The sequence below is a fragment of the Furipterus horrens genome, unplaced genomic scaffold (genome assembly GCF_987537825.1).
Source record: "Furipterus horrens unplaced genomic scaffold, mFurHor1.1.pri manual_scaffold_4, whole genome shotgun sequence".
Classification (NCBI taxonomy): Eukaryota; Metazoa; Chordata; class Mammalia; order Chiroptera; family Furipteridae; genus Furipterus; species Furipterus horrens.
The window spans coordinates 74,453,319-74,474,883 of record NW_028327174.1 but is presented as its reverse complement, the minus strand read 5'-3'; the positions used below and the strand labels follow the sequence as shown (position 1 = coordinate 74,474,883).

Below are 21,565 nucleotides of genomic sequence, written 5' to 3'. Positions count from 1 at the left end.
AAGAGAAAAAACAAAAAAATAGTAGAGGAACAGAGATACAAAAGGGAAATGAATAAATACATGTCAATAATAACGTTAAATGTAAATGGATTAAATGCTCCCATTAAAAGACATAGGGTAACGGAATGGATAAGAAAACAGGACCCACATATTTGCTGTCTACAAGAAACACACCTCAAAACAAAAGATTTATACAGACTGAAAGTAAAGGGATATAAAAAAATATTCCTAGCAAATGGACCTGAAAAAAAGCTGGGGTAGCAGTCCTCATATCAGACAAAACGGATTTCAAAGCAAGGGCAATAAAAAGAGACAAAGAAGGACATTTCATAATACTTAAAGGAACAATTCATCAAGAAGATATAACACTGATAAACATATATGCACCCAACATAGGAGCACCCAAATACATAAAGCAAATACTAGAAGACCACAAGAAGGATATCAACAACAACACAATCATAGTAGGGGACTTCAACACTCCATTATCAACAATAGACAGATCATCCAAGCAAAGAATCACCAAGGATATACAGGCATTGAACAACACACTAAACCACATGGACTTAACTGATATATATAAAACTTTTCACCCCAAAGAAGCAAAATATACATTCTTTTCAAAGGCACAAGGGACATTTTCAAAGATAGACCACATAATAGGACACAAAACAAGCCTCAACAAATTCAAGAAAATTGAAATCATATCAAGCATCTTTTCAGACCACAATGCCTTGAAACTAAAAATCAACCTCAGAGAAAAAAATCAAAGACAAACAAACTCATGGAGAATGAATAACATGCTCTTAAATAACAAATGGGTAACAATGACATCAAAGAGGAAATCAAGAAATTTCTAGAAACTAATGGCAATGAACACACAACAGCCCAAAACCTGTGGGACACAGCAAAAGCAGTCCTAAGAGGGAAGTTCATAGCAATACAGGCATATCTGAAAAGGGTAGAAGAATCTCAAATAAAAAACTTAACCATAAAGCTACAAGAACTAGAACAGCAACAACAAACAAAGCCTAGGGCAAAAACAAGAAAGGAAATCATCAAGATCAAAGCAGAATTAAACGACATAGAAACCAAACAAACAATCCAAAAAAATCAACAAAACTAGGAGCTGGTTCTTCGAAAAAATAAACAAAATTGACAAGCCTCTAGCCAGGCTCATTAAGAAAAAAAGAGAGAAGACCCAAACAAACAAAATCAGAAATAAAAGAGGAGAAATCACAACTGATACCACAGAAATACAAACAATTATAAGAAATTACTACAAACAACTATATGGCAAGAAATTTGACAACCTAGTAGAAATGGACAGATTTCTAGAAACATATAACCTTCCCAAACTGAATCAAGAAGAAGTAGAAAGTCTCAACAGACCAATAACAAAGAAGGAAATTGAAACAGTAATCCAAAATCTCCCTGCACACAAAAGCCCTGGCCCGGATGGCTTCACAGGCGAATTTTACAAAACATTTAGGGAAGAACTAACTCCTACCCTCCTCAAACTATTCCAGAAAATCCCAGAAGAGGGAAAAATCCCAAACTCTTTCTATGAAGCCAGTATTACCCTCATCCCAAAACCAGGTCAAGACACAGCAAAGAAAGAAAACTACAGGCCAATATCACTGATGAACATAGACGCTAAAATCCTCAATAAAATTTTGTCAAACACGATCCAACAATACATCAAAAAGATCATACACCATGATCAAGTGGGATTCATCCCAGGGATGCAAGGATGGTTTAATATTCGCAAATCAATAAATATAATACATCACCTAAACAAAATGAAAGACAAAAATCACATGATCATATCTATAGATGCAGAAAAAGCATTTGATAAAGTACAACACCCATTTATGTTGAAAACACTCAGCAAAATGGGAATAGAGGGAGCATACCTTAACATCATTAAGGCTATATATGAGAAGCCTGAAGCCAACATCATACTCAATGGACAAAAACTGAAAGCATTCCCCCTGAAATCAGGAACTAGACAAGGCTGTCCACTCTCCCCGCTTCTATTCAACATAGTGTTGGAAGTCCTAGCCACAGCAATCAGACAAGACAAAGAAATAAAAGGCATCCAAATTGGGAAAGAAGAAGTAAAATTATCTGCAGACGACATGATAGTATACCTAGAAAACCCTATAAAATCCACTAAAAGACTACTCGATATAATAAGTGAATTTGGCAAAATAGCAGGGTACAAAATAAATATACAGAAATCTAAGGCATTTCTGTACACCAACAATAAAATCTCAGAGACAGAAGCAAAAAAGAAAATACCATTTACTATAGCAACAAGAAAAATAAAGTACCTAGGAATAAACTTAACCAAAGAGATAAAAGACCTGTACATTGAAAATTAGGCAACATTGAAGAAAGAAATTAAGGAAGATACAAATAAATGGAGGCAAATACCATGTTCTTGGATGGGAAGAATCAACATCATCAAAATGGCCATACTACCCAAAGCATTTTACAGATTCAATGCAATCCCTATTCAAATATCAATGACATATTTCACTGACCTAGAACAAATCCTCCAAAAATTCATATGGAACCAAAAAAGACCCCGAATAGCAAAAGCAATCTTGAAACAGAAGAACACAGCAGGGGGAATCATGATACCAGACATCAAACAATACTACAAAGCCACTGTGATCAAAACAGTCTGGTACTGGCATAAGAACAGACATACAGATCAGTGGAACAGAATCGAAAGCCCAGAAATAAAGCCGGGCCTCTATGGTCAACTAATCTTTGATAAAGGAGGAAGGAACATAAAATGGAGTGAGAGGAGCCTCTTTAACAAATGGTGCTGGGAGAACTGGACAGGGACGTGCAAAAAAATGAAACTAGACCACCAACTTACACCACACACGAGAATAAACTCAAGATGGGTTAAAGACTTAAATGTAAGCCGTGATACCATAAAAGTCCTAGAGGAAAACATAGGCAAGAAAATTTCAGATATCACACGTAACAATATCTTCACGGATACATCTCCTAAGGCAAGAGAAATAAAGGAAAAAATAAACAAATGGCACTACATCAAACTAAAAAGTTTCTGCTCATCAAAAGAAAACATCAGCAAGATGAAAAGGAAACCAACCATATGGGAAAACATATTTGCCAATGATATCACAGACAGGGGACTGATCTCCAAAATATATAAAGAGCTTATACAACTCAACATCAAGAAAACAAACAACCCAATTAAAAAATGGGCAAAGGACCTGAACAAACACTTCTCTGAAGAGGACATACAGAAGGTCCATAGGCACATGAAAAAATGCTCAACATCATTGGCCATCAGAGAGATGCAAGTAAAAACCACAATGAGATACCAACTTACGCCTGTCAGAATGGCCATCATCAACAAATCAACAAACAACAAGTGCTGGCGAGGATGTGGAGAAACGGGAACCCTACTGCACTGTTGGTGGGAATGCAGACTGGTACAGCCACTATGGAAAACAGTATGGAATTACCTCAAAAAACTAAAAATGGAACTGCCTTTTGAACCAGTGATTCCACTGCTAGGATTATACCCGAAAAATTCCAAAACCCTAATTCAAAAGAATTTATGCACCCCTATGTTCATAGCAGCCCTGTTTACAATAGCTAAGTGCTGGAAATAGCCTAAGTACCCATCTGTAGATGAGTGGATCAGAAAACTGTGGTACAACTACACAATGGAATACTATGTAGCAGAAAGAAAGAAGGAACTCCTGCCATTTGCGACAACATGGATGGAACTAGAGAGAATTATGCTTAGTGAAATAAGCCAGGCAAAGAAAGCAAAATACCATATGATATCACCCAATACAGGAAACTAAAGAGCAACACAAACAAACGAACTAAATAGGCAAAGACTAGAATAGTTGTCAGTAGGGGAGAGGGGGGAGGGAGAGAAGGGGGATAAGTAAGGGAAGGGACTAGTCAAGGAACGTATATGAATGACTCATGGACATGGACAACGGGGAGGGATATAATTGTGGGAGAAGGGATGGGCTGGGAGGGGGGAGCAATGAGGGAAAAATGGGACAACTGTAATTGAATAACCAAAAAAAAAAAAAATTAAAAACAAAAAAAAAGGAGGAATACAACTACCTCAGAACTAGAAACAACCAGAAGTTCCAAAAAATCAAACTACAGGAAAGTCCAGCAAACAAAGATATAAAGAAGAATTAAACACTCACCCAGACACGCAGGAGAAGCAGAGCCCGGGTGGAGAGGACTCGCTGTGGTGGTAGCAATGGTGGCAGCAGAGGCGGGTCGGCGGAAAGGGCACACTCACGTTTTAAAATGCAAGGAGGGACACCTGCGGAGCGTTCCCAGCTCCTCACCAGACCTCACAGATCAAGGTCCCAGCATCATGGAAAATCAAGCCTCATTGTTTCTGACTGTGTAGAGCAGCGGGATTGGGGTGGAGGCAGAAACTGCCAGTCTCTCAGCAGAGTCTGCTTGTTTCAAGGGCCCGCGCGGTCCTAGAATGTCCTCAGATGCACCCGCTCTGGGAATGATGGCCAGGGCAGCAGCTAGAGGGGCGCCAGTCTGGTGCGGGTGTGGGAGAGGTGCCTGGAAAAGGGGCAAGTGCTGGGCTGGCAGCATTGTTCCCCCTCGGACCCCTCCCCCACATACAGCGCCACAACGTGGTGAAACAGGTTGACCTGGACTGAAGAACCCCTAAGGCTCCGCCCATTACAACATAACAGGAGCAACAGCTCTAGCCGGGATGTAGAGGCAAACAAACACAGGAGCCTGTCAGAATGAGGAGACAGAGAAGTATGGCCCAAAAAAGGAAACGGATCAAGGTTCCAGTGGGAGAACTAAGCGACGAGGACATAGCCAACCTAACAGATGAGGAGATAGACAACCTAACAGATGTAGAGTTCAAAACACTGGTGATAAAGATGCTCACAGGCTTGACAGATATGCTTGGGTACAACAAACACATAACAAGTGAAGGCTATGCTCAGTGAAACGAAGGAAAATCCACACAGAACCAATGGTGAAGGAAAGGAAACCCGGGTTCTAATCAATGATTTGGAATATAAGGCAGAAAAAAGCAGTCAACCGGTGCAGAATGAGGAAGCAAGAATTGAAAAAAATGAGGAAAACTCATTTTGCGAAGGAGATGCACATCTGGGTCCGGGAAGCACAGAGGGTCCTGGGCGAGCTGGACCCCGACGGGACCCCACCAGGACGCATCATGATTGAGATGCCAAAGGTGGAAGATAAAGACAGAGTCCTGGGGGTAGCAAGAGAGAGACAGAGAGTTGCCTACAGGGGACTGCCTGTAAGACTATCAGCTGATTTCTCACAGGACACTTTGCAGGCAGGAAGGGACTGGCAAACGGTAATCGATGTGATGACAGGCAACCTGCAACCAGGATTACTCTATCGAGTAAAGCTATCATTTGAAATGCAAGGGAAGATGAAGTGCTTCCCAGACAAGGTGAAGCTAAAGGAGCTCGTCATCACCAAGCCATTATTATATGAAATCTCAAAGGGATTTCTTAAGGAAAAGAAGATCAAAACTATGAACACTAAAATGACAACAAACTCACAACTATCAACAACTGAATCTAAAAAATAAAAACAAAATCCAAATGAGCAAACCAGAATAGGAACAGAATCATAGGTATGGGGATCATTTGGAGGGATATCAGCTGGGAGCGGCTAGCTGGAGAAATGGGGAAATGATTCAGGGACTAAGAAGCATAATCAAAATCGGTCAGTACAAAATAAGACAGGGGGGATGTTGAGAATAATATAGGAAAGGGTGAAGCCAAAGAACTTCTATGCACGACCCGTGGACATGAACTAAGAGGGCTGGGACGGCTGGGGGAAGCGGGGGACTGGGCAGAGGGGAGCAAAGGGGGAAAAATTGGAACTATTGTAACAACAAAATCAATAAAATGTACTTTAAAATAATAATTAGTAAATAAATTCACACACACCAGAACTATTGGGAAACAGATACTTCTCCAAGGAGGACATACAGAGGGACCATAGGCATATGAAAGGATGTGCAGCATCGCTAGCCATCAGATAAATGCAAATTAAAATCACAATGAGAAAGTGCCTCACACATGTCAGAATGGCCACCATTAATAAATCAACAAACAAGTGCTGGCGAGAATGTGGACAAAAGGGAACCCTAGTGCACGGTTGGCAGGAATGCAGACTGGTGCAACCACTGTCAAAAATAGCGTGGAATTTCCTCGAAAAACAAAAAATGGAACTGCCTTTTGACCCAGACATTCCACTACTGGGATTATACCCAAAGAATCCTGAAACACCAATTCAAAAGAACTTATGCACCCCTATGTCCAGAGCAGCATTATTGACAATAGCCAAATGCTGGAAACAGCCTGAGGGGCCATCAGTAAATGAGTGGATCAAAAAACTGTGGTACATTTACACAGTGGAACACTATGCAGCAGAAAGAAAGAACTCCTAACTTTTGCAACAGCATGTATGTGACTGGAGAGTATACGCTACGTGAAATAAGCGATTCAATGAAAGACAAATACCATCTCACCCATCAGAGGAACCTAATTAGCAAAAACAAACGAATGAGCACAGCAGAACCAGAGACATGAAAACGTGGAACAGTCAGAGGGGAGAGGGGAGGGGGATAATGGTGGAAAGAAGGGGAGGGGACTTGTCAAAGAACACATGTGAATGACGCACGGACAGGGACAACAGGGTGGGGATTGACTGTGGAGCAGAGGTGGGCTCCGCACAGGAGGGCAAAGGGGGGAAAATTGGGACAACTGTAATAGGATAACAGAACATTTTTTGAAAGGGAAAAAAAATCCCACTAAGAGGAATTCAGATAACATGTTAAAGGAGTAACAAAATAGAGAAAATGCAAAGAAAAGTACATCTTTGTTTACTCATAAACATTAAGCCAGCTCCTAAAGTTTAACTTCTAGGTAAACAACACTCCCCCGGTTTTATGATGCACTACTACTAAACAAAATCTTCATTGGAATAACAAGTTCTTCTCTATGAAATTTCCCATGTAAGTGAAACTAAATTTCTCCCTAGAGACAGTTCCTTTCCCAGAATGGCCTAAGCTCTATAACCTACTGCCTAGAATACAAAGAGACTAATCAAACCTTATCAGCTTACAATACTCAAAATTTGACTTTCATGAGAAAAGTTCATAAATTTATATTTGCAAATGTAATTAATATCACTAAAATCAGAGGTTATGGCTTATGTTCACTAAAACTTAGATTACTTAACGGTCTTATTGAAACTATTTTCTTATAGGACATTTGCCATAAAACTATATATTCCAAGAAAGATATCATCCAAAGAAGCAACACATTCCATTGTACAATTTTATGGGTTTTAAAAATGTTGTTGGTAGCAACTTGAAATGCTTTTGTCTAAAAAAATAAACAAATAGGTATTCAAAGATGATTCTGTGTGACAGAACTTCTCAGTAATTGAATAAATAAAAGATCAAACTATCTCATCAATAATTTCTAAACCGAAAGCAGGACCCAGAGATTGAACTCATGACCAAAGCATCACGACCTTCCTCTAAACAAACTTTGGACAAATCAAAAGAATTAGAAGCTACTGATTATACCACAAATTATTACTCTATTGACTTTGTCATTTAAAAAAATCAGCCACCATGGCCAGGTGGGCCCCCGTTGTACTAATGCAAAGTGGGAAGAACACGCCCTCCCATCACGGGAGGGAAGTTGTAACCTGCCATAGCATCACCTAGATTCAGCACAGGTAGGTTCCAGGTTTGAAATACAGTGCAGCTACAAGTGTGTCTAAACACAGGGATGATGCTAAGACTTGCAACGATAATGGCTGTGACGCAGCCAGAAATGCCCCCAGTGGTCTGACAGAAGGTGGAAAGAGACATGTCTCATGACATACCTGTATTCTCCATGGTGGTGGCTGTTGCAAGTGTCGGAGATCTTGTACGCCAGGTGGACTGCAGGTGCACTGGTGGCAAGTGTGAACACTCGTGCCTGTGATCATGGGGAAGGTGTTATACTCTGCAATGAGGTTGTGGATGTTCCTCCTCCTGCAGCAGCCATGCTGTGGCCAGATGGATCCCCCAGTTAAGAAAAGAGGTGGTGACTTTAGCCAAGGGAATGTTGCCACTGGGTGGTATGTGGTCAGAATTAGGAAGGGCAAGGACAGGGGGCAGTGGTTTTCCTATGGAGCAGGAGTGGTGTCCATAGGCTCCTCGGGGTCCATGGCAGGGATTTGGTGAACTGCCATGGATCTTACACTGCCACCTGGAGATGATACGACTGTGGTGGCATAGTACGGAGGAGTCGTGTCCATTTCGGTGTCATCATCCTGTAAAGCGGGCCGAGAGGTCAAACGTGTAGATGCTCTGGCAGTGATGTTAACAGGGGCCTGCCCCATTTGAGTGGCCAGGGGAAGGGTTCCTGCAGGCACCGAGGCAGGTGGAGGCAGAGAAGCAGCAGGCTGAGTGACCTGGGTCTTGTCCCCCGCAGTCTTTTTCCTTGGACCCTCAGATCTTTCCATGGTGTGCAGCTTTGGGTCCATGGCAAGGCAAGGAAGTTTAGCAGGCGGGGGCAGCTCACCTCGATCCCACCGCAGTGGTGGCAGTGGAAGCAAGAGCGGCCCAGACTGCTTTCTTTTGCGGGGCCTCCTGCTGGCAGAGGCCGGGGGAGAATTGCTGCTGGATTGCTTCTCCTTCCCTACACATACTGAATCTGGAGTGCTGGGCAGATGCCCACTGCTGTGGGGGCTGTCCCCATGATCCTGCCCTTTTTCCTCTACCTGGCTGGTCTTGTGTGCCGTGTCTTTTGGGGACTCTTCCGGGACCTTCCCCACCACCTCCTTTGGGAAAGGAAGTGGGACGATTATAGAGGGTCCCGGCTCCTCAGCCTTGACTGCCTGCTCAGGTGGTGAGCGCAGGCCAGAAGATCTGCGACCTGAATGACGAATAGGGCCCGGTCTCAAGCTTCCAGACCTCCCGGATGTACAAGCAGGAAGCACAGGCTTCTGCGGGGGGTCCTTCCATTTCACCAACCGGTGCACTTCCCGAGGGAAGCGCACAGTCTGTGCGAGAGGACACCGCCCTCTCGGGACAAGGCCGAAGGGCGATGGACCGGGAGCATGACAGAAATGAAATAGTGGGTGGAAATGTCTGACAGCAGGGTGGTCCCAGCCAGGTGGGCCATAATCACGGGTGTCACGGTGATGGCCACCAGGCAAGGGATGGTGGCCGCGGCAGAGGCGGCAGAAGAACAAGCGAATCCGAGAAAGGAAATTGCCCATGTAGGGGCAGTTGTGCGCCAAACGAACTCAAATAAGAGTGGAAACAGGGAGAGTCTCTCCTTTGCTTCCTCCTCCTCTGGGGTTCTAGCAGGCACTGAACTGACTTCAGCCAGGACCTTCTGATGTCTCCATGGAAACATCAATGGACCTTGAGAGGTCACAGAGGAAGGGGCGGGGCCTCCCTGAATGGCCAATCCCATCATGACCTTCTAGCACCTGGGACCTGCATCTCTGTGTAGCAAGTGTTTGGCACCTGCCTTGCCCTCCATGAGGCCTTTGTCCCATACCACTGAGGCCCGACCTGCCTGACATCACCGTGTCTGGCCACTGGCTCTGTGGGAGCTTTGGCGCCTGCCCCACTGTTGTCCCAGGGGCCAGGTCCTGCTCAAAGTCAGTACGGGAGCCACCCGGCTCCTTCCTGGACATGGCCCACCTCCTCAGGGGACCTTTTCAGCTTCTCTTAGAAGCCCGAGGCAGGTGCACTTTCTCCATGTCTGCCCTGGCCACCAGCCTCACCAGTCAGCTGTGAAACACTGTGAGGTGGAGTGGACACAAAGCCCTAACCAACAGGCTGCTGCACCTGGAGACACCCCAGAAAAGAGCTGGCAGCTAGCAGGGGTGTAAACCCAATGTGCTGAATTACTAATGAATAAAAAGGGAAGGAACTAATGGAAATCAAAGCATACCGAATTGCTCAGAAGGAACATACATATATATTAACTTTAGAATTTGTTAAACATGTGAAATGTTTAAAAACGACTATTAAGATGAAAACAGAAGCCTGGCTGGTGTGTTTCAGAGGAATGGGCGCCACCCTGTGAAGCAAAAGGTCACCGGTTCAATTCCCAGTCCGGACACATGCCTGCGTTACAGGACAGGTCCCCGTTTGGGGGCATGCGAGAGGTAAAATCGGTCAAGGTATCTCTTACACACTGATGTTTCTCTCCATCTTTTTCTCCCTCCTTTTCCCTCTCTCTAAAAGGAAATAAATAAAATCTTTAAAGAAAGAAAACAATAGAATTAGCTATAACTTCCAAGTCAGTAGAGAAAACACAAAGTAAAAATATTTCAATCATTCCCAAATAAGTCACTCTAATATTAGAAAAGAAGAAAAAGCAGGATAAATTGAAAGCGAAAAGTAACTATTAGGAAAAAGTACAACTCCATGAGAAATATAAGTAATTGATCAGTTCAAGGCAGATATATTCAGATTGTGTTAAAATATCCTAGCTGTATTGTTTAAAGAGACTTGTAACACATAAGAACCCAGAAATATGTTTAAAAATCAGTTTGTTAAACATAGGTATAGCTATATTATTATCAAACAAAATATACTTAAAGGTTTAAAAAAAGAGAAAGACATTGCTAAAGTGGAGCCTGTAACATAATTTAATACTCTCATTCCCTAAGAATACATAACACGATAATTCTAAATTACTTTGTGCCTAAAAACAAGCCAAAATGGACATAAGGCAAAAAGGGAAATAATTACAAAAGAAATTGACAAAGTGAGTCAAGGCAATTGAATGTACTTGGATGCAGAATATATTAAAACAACTTTTTTAGGAACTGAGAAATAAGTAGGCAAAACAAGTATGTGAGCTTATAATAGATAAAAGCATTGAAAATTGGAGAACAGCATTGAAAAATTGGAGAATAGACACGTTTCAGGAACAAAGGGGACATTTATGATAACTGACCACATATTAGGCCATAATTAAGCCTTAATAATGGAAAGACTCCCAAATCAGCAAGTATGAGTTTGCCAGTCACCCCAAGTTTGTTTTTCAATCATGGTTTCCTTGAAAGCATTAACATAACTCGCAAACACAAGATGAAGGTGGGAGAAAAAAGAGTTCAGAGGGACATATGCAGTACCATACCATTCACACAAAAGACTCACAAAGTCAAAGATTGGCATTAGAAATTTCGAAATTCAAGAGATGCTAACTCTTACATTCAGTGCATGAGGAATAAAAGAAGACCAGGAACACTCAGATTTATTGTGCTATTTAATTTCTTAAAGCTAGTGCTTCCACAAGGATTCAGAATATCATCTTTAGACCTTCTTACATGCCTGGACATTTTATAATAAAAAAATAAACTAACAAATAAACAAATGCTCTGTACATCTCTTATTGGGAAAGAATAAAGATAACATATTGCTTGTAAAAGGGATATATTGTTTCGATCCCTCGAAAACAAAAAGAAAACAATGGAAGCTAATTTTATGTTGGAGGATATAAATTTCAAAAGGTGAACCAAAACAATGTAAAACAAAATGAGCAAAATCCAGCAGTTGCAGAGTATTATGTCCTTCAAAGAAATAGCAGAAACCTTCCATTATATGTTTTCCAAGACTGTATTATGCCACATGTTAATGGCAATTTTGGGTGAAAGATCAGGAAACATTTCACACTGTATCACACCTTGGAGAGACACAAGGCACATTACTACATGAAATGGTTCCGCGAAACCAGCTGTGAAATAAATGTTTACTTTCATTTAATTTCAAGTTTCCCAAACTCATTTGATCATAGACCCTTCTAAGAAATGACTACTAGCATACTTCCAGGAGATTAATGCGTCATTGAACAGAATTCAGGAAATATCCCCACAAAATTTTATTTCCTAGAGTCATAACTAAGTGAGGAGTAGTTTACTTTAGCTATTTCTAGTTCATGTATATGAAAAGTAACGTGTACTCAATAATTCTTCAGGTAAAAACACCCAAATAATATTTTTCCTCCCTATGCTTGTCTATTGTCATTTTTGTTGCTAAAATTAAAAGAGAGAGTGTTCTAAATACATAACAAGACGTGTTAACCATCAGGCCATTATTAACTATTTACTATCAGATATTTTTTTATTCAAAATATTTTTATTCCATTTTACTTTTCACTAACTGCAGAAGCAAACCATAGAACACTAATCAAATCCAAAACAAAAAGATATAGAGTAAACCTATTTGAAATTCAGCTATGACCAATATTATGGTCATAAAGGTCAGATAGACCTCATTAGATAGACTTTTTCTTAATATACATTTTCCAAAGGCCTTTGCTCAAGTGAAACATCCCCTCCCTCTTAGTAATCACCTGATTTCTATTCTTGAGATCATTTCATCTTCTCTGAAAGCCAGTTTCTGTGATTCAACATCTTAGATTCAATTAATTTAAGTTCATCATGTAAGTCGAGTGAGCTTTATATCAAAGCAGAGTCCAAGGAAAACATCTTAAGTCAGGCTTCCAGCATTAAGGTTACAATCCTCCCACAACCAAAAGAGCAACTCAGATCTCCTTGGTCAGTACTTTAGTCCTTTGGTTGACTGCCATCAAATGGTATCCAGCAATATATATGTCTGTCATTATTGGGTAACCTTCACCTCATTCGTGCATTTCATGCATTTATGCACCGATTGATTCATCCACTTAACTAAAAGTAAAGATATATGCTCACTCTTCAAACTAAACAGGATTATACAGGCTTGGATATAGCACGGCAAATATGTAGAAAAAAGAAAAGGAGGGCGAAAGGGAGGAAGAAAGAATTCACTATCTCATTTTGGTATTGGCTCTCAAGTCAAGCTTATAGCAACGAGAGCCAATGTGATTTCATTAATGCTCTGTTTAGTCCAGGGAACTGTTATTTTCTTCAAACAGAATATGGTTGAAAGTGATAGTAAATATCCAGAGTCCAGGAGCAGTCCTGTTTTCACAGGAACCTGGCAGGAGATATTCCCATCAGGGCCACTAGAGAACTGGAAATGGGCCTAGACTCTGCTCCAGTCTCACTCCCAGTCCCAGTTCTTGAACAGTCTTGCTCACCCAGGTCTTGCTGAGATGCATGCCTGCCAGTGCTCCAGGAGACCAGCGAGCCCACCCAAGGCCAACAGCAGATCCTACATGGACCTGTGTCATCTTCAGTCTCTCTCAACTCTATAGTTCACAAGCAGTTAGGCCCACCCAGAGACCCACCAGAAGACGTGCCCACCTACACCCTTAGAGGTTAGCCTGCCAACCTCGGTCTGACTGCATATCCTGGAATGGCCCTCTAAATCAGCTGCAACCCCTGCCAGCCTTGGTCAGGAAACACTCCTGTTCGTACAAATGGCCTGGCAAGAGACAAGTGCATCTTGCTTGCCTCAAGAGCAATGTGTGCAGAACTCAACCCTGACTGTGGACCCCAAAAGAGCCTGGGACTCAGCTTCTGCCCCTCTCAGCCATAGTATGGATCTAGTCCTGCCCACCCAGGGACACAGGCATGGACCTGACAAGGAACCACACATGTATATACACCTAGTAAAGGCTAGCTGTCTGAAGACCTAACTGCAGACCCTGAAGTGGAACCTTCTCCCCGCACCACCCTATTGAATAAGATCCTGGGAGTGGTCCCTTGTTCCTAGGACCAGGCATGATACATGAAAGCCTGAGAACTCTGGAACAAGCCTGCCAACTGCACACTCCACTGCAGACACAACAGAAGCTTCATTGAATGCAAATATTTACCAAAGGGAGAACCGAGGGAACAAATAAACACCAATACAATAATAATAGGGGATTTCATTATTCCACTTTTAACACTGGGTAGACTATCCAGACAGAAAATCAATAAGGAAACAGTCAACCTGAATAACACCATAGATCAAATCAACTAACAGACATATACATAACATTCCACTCAACAGCACCAGAATAAAAATTCCTCTTGGCACATGGAACATTCTGAGATAGAGCATATGTTGGGTCACAAAGAAAGTCTTAACTCATTTAAAATGACTTCATATCAAGTATCTTTTCTAAGCACAATTATATGAAAGTAGAATCCAGAACAGGAGGAGAACTGTAGAATTCACAATACATGGAAATTAAGCAATATACTCCTAAACAGTCAATGAGTCCGAAAAGAAATTAAAAATACAGTAATGCGACAGAACCCCTGGGCTGCCCCGATTGAAACAGAACCCACGGGCTGTTTAGTTAGGGGCCCGATGGCCCGCCGCCAGAATCATAACTCTCGATATCAGAGTTTGGTGAAAAGGAAAAAGAATTGTTTATTTACACATAGTCCTACCTCCCCCTCCCAGACCTGGCCAGTCTTAGGAAAGTCAGAAACACCGTTCCCCTACCTCCTAGGCACAGTTCAGCTTACCAGTAGCTGCCAATCACTCAGTTCTGATTGGGGAGGTCCTTTCTGTGCTGTGGTGCCCTCCAGCTCTCAATGCAGGACCGCCTGGATTCTCAGCCTCCTTGCAAACTGCCGTCTTCCTGTAAACTGCATGAATCTCCTCAAAACTGCATGGCGAGAGCTTCTTCCTAAAGCAGCCTAGAGACCCCTTCTCCTCCAAGCCACATGGAGGGAGCCCACGAGAGCCAGAGCCAGCCTCTTAAAGCAGCCTGGAGACCCCTGCTCCTCCAAGTCACATGGAGGGAGCCCACGAGAGCCAGGGCCAGAGAGCCAGCGAGAGAGAGCCAGTACCGGAGCGCTACAGAGCAAGAGAGCCAGCCAGCCAAATGTCCACAGCTGCTTTTCTCTTCCTGACTGCCTCCTCTCCCTCACTGTGTCCTCTCACGCAGTGGGTGTTGCAAACAGTTCTGACCATTCACAGAACCCCGTGTAGGCTCTGTAGGCTTCTTCCGTACCAGCCCACAGTCCAAGATCCCTTCCATCTTCCTGACTCTTGGAAGTAAAGCGGATCTTTGCAACAATGTTGCCAGCCACTAGCCCCAGGCATGCAAGGCATCCTGAAAGCTGCTTCCTTTTCCCTATCTCCCAGCCGCCAACTCTGGGGTCTGTTTTTGGACTCCCCTGTTTCTATAACAGTAAGACATACAAAAATTAAATAAAAACATAGCAAAACTTATGGAATGCAGCAAAAGCAGTTTTAAAAAGGTAGGCTATAGTGTTTTTTTGAAGAGCTAAACAAAATGGACAAAAAGATAGGCTAGAATAACCAGGAAAGAGAGGACACAGATAAATAAAATTAAAAATGAAAAAAGAGACATTACATTTACACTACATAAATCTTTTCTAATCTTATATCTGATAAGGGGTTAATATTCAAAATATATAAACAAATCCTACAATTCAATAGGAAAAAAACTCAAATAATTTAATTAGAAAATGGGAAAAGGATATCAATAGATAGTTTTCCTAAGAAGACATACAAGTGACCAACAGGTACATGAAAAGAGGCTCAATGTCACTTATCATCTGGAAAATGCTTATCAAAACCACACTGACATATACGTCACACCTGTTGGAATGGCTATTAAAGACACAAGCTATAACAAACATTAGCAAGGATGTGGAGAAAAGAAAACAGTGTGTACTATAGATGGGAATGTAAATTGATATAACCATAATGGAAAAAAGGTATTGACATTTCTCATAAAATTATAAACGCAACTACCATGTGACACAGCAACTCTACAGCTGGGATGTATCCAAAGGAAATGAAATCACTGACTGAAGAAATACCTGCACCCCCATGTTCCCTGCAGCATTCCTCACAACAGCCAGGAGATCAATAGATGAATGGATAAAGAAAATGTGGTATTCAGATATATCCATATATAAATATATATATATTTAGTTATTCAGTTATTTATTTACTATGTTATAACAAGGAAGAAAATCTTGCAGTTTGCAACCACATAGGAACAGACTAGACTGGTGGTTGCCGGGAGCTAAGGGGAAAGGAAAATGAGAAAATGTTGGTCACAGAGTATAGACTTGCAGTTATAGATGAATGAAACCTAAGGGTCTAGCATACGGCATGGTGACTATAGCTACCAACCTGTATTGTATAGTTGGATTTTGCTGACAGAATAAATCCAAAATATTCTTATCGTACACACAAAAAGTAACTATGTGAAATGATACATATAGCTAAATTGCAGGGAGTTATATAAAGCAATTAGGATTTGGGGTAAGAGTTAAAATTGGCTTCATCTGCAGTTTAGAGGTTTTCTTACTACTAAAATATATATCATAAATCAATAATTCTAGCTTCAGAAGTATTATGCATGACCTTGTAAGATTGTTTTAAAAAGGTTAGAGTAGTTGAAAACTAATTATTGAGTTTTCCTTAGAGTTATAAATCTGACTTTATGCAAGTTATCATATCTTTAGAAAAAGAGATAGTAGATAAATGGACATAAGAACTCCAAGATTTTAACTGCTTTAATCTATTTCATATTCAGGAGGAAGCAGAAAAATAAACCACACAACTTCAAAAATAGTAAGAAAAAAAAAACACCTGAGGTCTGCTTCAAAAACCTATTCAATGTCTTGCTTCTCATTTTTTCGTCACTCATACATGTATATACTAAGACAAATAATTGGTAATAGGAAAAAATAGGACATCGTAGGTCTCAGTTTCCAGTTTAGTTATTATATTTTTTTTAATTTGCAGATGTCTTTCCTCTTAATTCAGTATTAATACCATCACAAAGTGCCTTTTCTATGTCACATTCTCTCCATAAACTTCATCTGTATGTATCTTTAAAGACAAAGCTAACTTACAAAAACAATTTGCTTCACTGGAGGGAATAATACAGTGCGTATTGATGTGGAAATTTTCCATCTCTAAGGGGTTAACAATTGCAAAGAAAGCAATAATAGAGTCTCTCTCTCTCTTCCTCCCTCCCTCTCTCTCTCTCTCCCTCCCTCTCTCCCTCCCTCTTTCTCTCTCTCTCTCTCTCTCTCTCTCCCCCTCCCTCTCTCCCTCCCTCTCTCTCTCTCTCTCTCTCTCTCTCTCTCTCTCTCTCTCTTTCTCTCTCTCTCTCTCTCTCTCTCACCTCTACCTCCATCTCTATCTTGCACCACCCCTACCATTCTCCCCTGGTCTCTCCTGCTCACCCTTTAGGGTTCCTGCTCCCCTGATTCAACATGAGATCTCAGCTGTTGGCGCTGTGCTGTGATGTGAAGGATGTCAAGGACATTCTCCTAAGCAGTGAACAGGACCACTGATCATTATTTTTTTTTCACTGTTTGCAGAGAATCTCTGGGCAAGAGAAGTGTCTTTCCCATGCAGAAAGAATTGACAGTGTTGTGAGATTTTGGCTTTTTGGAGCAACACATTAAGCTTATTAAGTTCATAATACTCAGCAGGTTAAAAGAGCCATTTGCTTTTCAACTTATTGCCTCAGCAAAAGAATATATATATATATATATAAACTATTCTTATCCAAATATCCAAAAACCTCAATCCACAGTTTTTGTATATCAAATACAGGGAGAAAGATCTTTACCCCTACAGTTCTATATTGAATGGCAAAACAAAAATGCTAAGGCATAACCATTTTAGTCCGGTGATGCCTCACCTTGGAGACAAAAAGAACAAAAGTAAAGAGCACTCCAATTACCATTTGCAAAATAGCTGAGAATTTTTAGTATACACCGTGAACCATGAAAGCAATACAAATTCTGCTTTAAAAGCTTTGAATAAGCCTTTAAAGTTATAGATCTACAACACAAACACATTCAAACCTAAGAAGACATCCTGTTGTCATGACAATATGACACTCTAGCTCCCTGTCATGATGGATCGTGGGCTTTGGAACATGATCATACCGTCGAACTTCAGGGCTCTCTGACAACAACGTGCTACCTTCGAATCTTATTAATTTATTGCTCCGATGTTTGATTTTAGTCTTAAATAATATAAGGTCACAGGTAAATAACCTAGCGTAAATGAAAAAGTATTACATATACATTTTTAAAAATACGTTCTTATCTAATGTTGGTAACATCTATAAATTTACCCACAAGGTCTTAAATTAGAGATACAAAGGAAATCTATTGTTCGAAAGATAAGTATTGTTTATCAGAATCACTACTTTTTAATGCTCCCATAAAAAGAAAGCCATTTACTAATCTGAAACCTCAGAAAAACTTATGGTGATATATTTTTCATTACACAGTGATAGCTACATATATCCTTCAGAAAACAAAACAGAGAAACAGAGGGTAGGCCCTAACTTGTCCCAAACAACATGAAAAGAATCTCTTTTGAGACACAAAACAAACAGGGAAAGAGGTTTCTTTCTGATATAAGGTTGTTGGCAGCTTATCACTAATCCCTCGCAGAATTCCCATTTTCTGAGATTTTCCTTGTCTCCTCCTTTTCTTATTATTTCGAAGCTAATAAGAAACAAAAGACTAAACTGCATTATCATTAATTCATTCTCTCAGTAAACATTTAACAAGCATTTTTATTCTTCGGTAGAAAAAGAATAAGCTCACCTAGCGAGGAAGAAAAATATAAAACAAACGAAACAAATAAAACTTTAATAGGATCTTCTTAGAGGCTGCAGTCCTGGAATGTAAAGGGTTCTGTGAAACCACAAAGGATGCAGTTCTCACGGAGCCTGTTGGCGCAGGTGCAGGTCCAGAGAGGAAGCTGGGACTGAGCTGAGCGTCTTCTCCGACGACGAGGGCGAAGGAAGGACCGCTTCCGAGAACCAGCACATACAAAGGTACAGTGTTTGGGAATTCACACTCTATTCTGATAAATCCCAACAGGTCTGTCTGCCTGGAGGGAAGTGCATAGGCTGAAACAGTAGGAAGAAGGTTTGCCATCATATGAAGTTTGTACTTTGTACCGCAGAATACAGGATCCAGTCAAAAAATTAACCAGCCAAGGCAAAATGAAGTCCAAGAGGCATTTTAGAAATAAATAAAGTTATTGTTTAAACTGAAAAATGTGTCTTTCATTTTACGTAAAAATCTAAATGGACTTTTTGACCAACCCAGTACAAGAATTATTGTCATTACCATCATCACCAGTTTTAGATAGCTGATTAGATAGCAATATTGAGCATCAGGATCTTAAAGAGTTTCACTTGTGGTTAACTGACAAATATTTTATAATACACCAGGATGGACATTGGTTTAAAAATGAAATGTGCAAATTCCATATCAGATTATGGATTTCTAAAAAAGCCACCTCTTTGACACTATCTAGAATATTAGCCCAGAACAAATAGCACTGAATTTAATGTAATTAGATGGAAATTCATAAATACTGTCACTATTTGGCATTCCTATAAATGCTTGGAGGCCTCTCTGCTTTGTTGCACATGCTACTCATGCTCATGGGTTCTGAAAAGTGTTATGTGACATAATAGCATCATGGCTCCTGCTATATAGTACACATGGGCCAGTGTATGCCTAAATCCCCAGTATATATCATGCAAGTTTTACGGGATAGAATAATATTTTTGAGATAGTAAAGCATTTCTTCCTTATTAATGTCCTCCTTTGCCCTCTGCTCAGCTCCTGCTTTTGACTAACACACACTGCCTTCCCCGGACCTTCTATTCATGTGTTTGGGCTGCTCAGGGCTCAGTGAGGGAGTGGAAAGCAAAGCCAAAAAGGAGGCAGTTAGCTTCGGTTTGTAAAAGCTTAGTAGTCACATTGGGGAAAGGAAGAGCATCTGAAACATAAACAAAATAGTAGAGAAAGGTAGGCTGAAGAAAACAGGGATGTCCCAGAATTGGGAGTAACAAATCTCATTAGAAAACAGAGAACTGCAGGCCCAAACCCGCCATGGCCGGGCAGATAGGAGTAAACCATGTTTAACGCAGACCTCTGTGGGCCGGACGAGACGACGGCCAACTAAGCGGATGCCTGCACACTCAGGCCCTCTCTCTAAAGGGACCGTCTTCACTCCTTGGGGATGCTGTAACAAAAATACCACACACTGTGTGACCTAAAAGCGAAAGAAAATTCTTTCTTACATTTCCAGAGACTCGGAAATCCAAGACGAAGGTGCAGGCAGATTCAGTGTCTCGGGAGGGTCAGCTTTGTGGTTCCAGAACCGCCATCTGACTGTGTTCTCATATGGCGGAAAGCAAAACCGAGCTCTGCAGGTTCTCACTCCTTCTCCTTTCCTTGTCTTTCGCTTCTCCTTTTTAAAAAATGTATGGACCCTGGCAACTTTGTGTGGACCCCATAGGCCCCTACCTTTGGCCACCCTGTTCTTGCACCACCCAGGCCTCTAACGGACTCAGGCGCCTCAACGCTGAGGAAGCAGGATGGAGCATGCGCAGTTCACACCCACACACCTGCCCTCAGTAATCGGGCCCTCCTGGCGGGTTAGACTGGGCCTGCAATAGCCCACCAGGCCATGTTCTTGGGGCCAGTGGTTTCCAGATCTGCGCCATTGATGAGGAGGTTTAGAATGGTGATCATCATCAGACCTCTCACAGCCCTTGGGGCCTTTCTGGCATTCATGATTCGCAGGTGTTTCCAATGGAGTCTCTGGTAAGTGCTCTGATTCTATTCATGAGAGCTCTGCCCTCGTGATCTAATCCCATCACCTCCAAATACCATCACATGGGAATGGTTTCAACATAGGAATTTTGGGAAGACACATCAAGTCTATAGTAGAGATAGTAGATAAACTTCCAGAATTTAGCCACAATCCTACTGAAGGGGAGTAGGGTCAAACTTACTACATTTCTGTCATGTGAGTACAATGAAGGTTCAGTTTGAACCTGAATTTTTATATAAAATACAATGTTGTTTTTTTTTCCAAACCCGTATTCATGGACCCAAGTTTATACCCACTCTATACATCCTAGTCTGTGTGATACTATAATATGTGTGTGTACTTAAACACATATAGACAATATCAATATGGCTATAAATTATGCATCTAATTCCTAGCAAAATCAATATAGTAAGTACTGCATAAAGTTTTTACCTAGGAAACTGTCGATGTCTCAAAGTCTGTTTTATTCATTTTCATATCAGCAGGTCCGGTCACCGAGTTGTGCTACCACATCATTAGTTAATTCTTAAACTTTGACCAAGCTTCTTGTATTCTCTCCAACATAATTCCTGGCAAAAGCAGGCTGAAATCCTGAAGAAGAGGTAGGAATTCCAGGGTGAGCTAAGTCTGCCGGCAGAAATCAGATAAGGAACCCAAAGACCATCACCACGAAACTGGTTTGCACCAGAAAATTCCACAATGGCACATGGAACCCCTTCCGAAGAGATCTTTTGATGAATTTTTCTTTATTAGCATACTACAATCAGAACCAGGGGTGGAGATTTAACATTAAAGTGAGACATGTGATATATGGCTAAGCATGTTCAAGCATGTTTGAGAACAACATATGCTTCCTTGGAAATCTGAAAACTCTCCCCTCTTCCTCGAGAATTCCCACCCCTGCAGCGACCTACCTCCCCCTTGAGATCCTTTAACAGTTTCTTAATTCCCCAGGATTGT

At 41.3% G+C, this 21,565-nt stretch overlaps 1 long non-coding RNA gene across 1 annotated transcript in view; it reads right to left on the bottom strand.

The window, feature by feature from the left end:
* The window catches only part of LOC150012223 (uncharacterized), a 140,769-nt gene extending 126,176 nt beyond the window's left edge, over positions 1-14,593 (bottom strand). The window contains exon 1 of the long non-coding RNA XR_016510717.1: positions 14,476-14,593. This is a non-coding gene — a long non-coding RNA (uncharacterized LOC150012223). The remainder of the gene's footprint in view (positions 1-14,475) is intronic.
* Between the last annotated feature and the right edge of the window lie 6,972 nt (positions 14,594-21,565).